Source organism: Brassica oleracea, chromosome C3, assembly GCF_000695525.1.
Source record: "Brassica oleracea var. oleracea cultivar TO1000 chromosome C3, BOL, whole genome shotgun sequence".
In the NCBI taxonomy this organism is placed as follows: Eukaryota; Viridiplantae; Streptophyta; class Magnoliopsida; order Brassicales; family Brassicaceae; genus Brassica; species Brassica oleracea.
In genome coordinates, this window is record NC_027750.1 from 62,946,960 (window position 1) to 62,948,715 (window position 1,756).

Below are 1,756 nucleotides of genomic sequence, written 5' to 3' on the forward strand. Positions count from 1 at the left end.
CCAAATTTTGGTAATACTTATGGTTGGTCGAATTCTCAGCATGAACCAACCAAGCCGTGGTATGAATGAATAAGCTATCATAAAGATAAGCTATAAGATCGAAGTTCATCTTTGAACAAAAGGTATAGGACCATATTATGCGTCCATATGCGACCCAACGGGTCCGACCATCATATATGAAGATAATGCAGCTTGCATTGCTCAACTCAAAGACGGGTATATCAAAGGTGACCGAACCAAACATATTCTACCCAAGTTCTTCTTTACCTATGAGTTGCAGAAAGCTGGAGAGGTCAACGTTCTTCAGATCCGGTCTAGTGAAAACTCAGCCGACCTCTTCACCAAATCATTGTCCTCTTGCACATTCAGGAAGTTCACGCAACAAGATTGGCACGCGTAGACTCAAGGACCTTCAGTGATGTCCAAATCAGGGGGAGTAATGTGTGTTGTACTCTTTTTCCTTTCTCTGGTTTTTCTTTTTACCACATTGGGTTTTGGGTTTTCCGGGAGAGGTTTTAATGAGGCAACATTAGCATGTTACAAACCCTATATGGTTATGGTATCCAAGGGGGAGTGTTATGAATCATGAAGTGGATGGTCCATAACCTAGACCATACAAGTTCAAGACTAGAGTCCATTGGGGGTTTACATCCAGCCACATGGAAGACCCATTAACCTTAGTCTTTATAAGTTTGACCATGTCATTATGTAGAGTATCTTTGTAATCAATTCTCCCTCTGACTCCACCTTGTATGAACCAAAGCAATAAGAAATATACAACACATTTTTACAAATTTTCTCTCAAATTTTAACAAGAACAGCTATATACAAACAGAAGCGTAGATGAAATTTGTAGTGTAATTAATAACTAGTGCTAAGTTTAATCAACTACATCTACTCTATACTAACTTTTGGGTTATAAGAAAATAGTTTTGTGCCCCCATCAAAATTCATCTTGGATCTGCCCCTATGTAGAACGATAGCTTTCTGCTAAAAAAGAGACAAGCTTCGATTCTTCCGGAGCCAATAAGCAAAATATCTCTTAAATTATCAAATACTTAGACATGCAACAAACACCTTTGGAGCTCTAAGGTAGCTTTAGAATCATCTAGGGGAACTGCTGTAACCAAACCTCACGTTGCAAATGTATATTAGAGTGGATAAGAATGCTTTCTTCATACAACCAAACACAAACACAAGAAAGGAACCAATTGCTCACATACTTTCTAACACCAAAGAGCGATGAGACAAAGGAACTTTATATCTCCTGCCTTTTCTGGGGAGAGGATGAGATAGAAGCAAAGCCTTGTTCAAGAGCGTATGGCTCTAAGGCAACAATTTTCTTCCCCTATCTCTTCTCGGCCATGTGACAATCCCTGCAACCTAGAACAAGCCGGAATCAGGAACCAAGAACTTAATCTTGTTTCCTGGTCTAAAGAGATAACATAAATTAAATTTACATTGTCCATAAACATCTTCCCACGAGAAGTAATGAACAACAATTTTACTCTGAAAAAAAAAACAATTTTACTCTGACAAAAACTGGTGCACTGTTGTCATAGAGAGCCCTTACTGAATCAGAATTGCCTACACTAATAGAAAATATCTACAGTTTGAAGTGGTAACTCAGTTTTCAAGGGGCCAACATCTTTTTTAAAAGCTGCTCTCTCACCATGCTGCTTCCCATCGCAGCCTTGTAACCATATTATCATGGGCTTTTTGCAAAAGTGACTCAAAACTTGGAGTCAAACAGAAA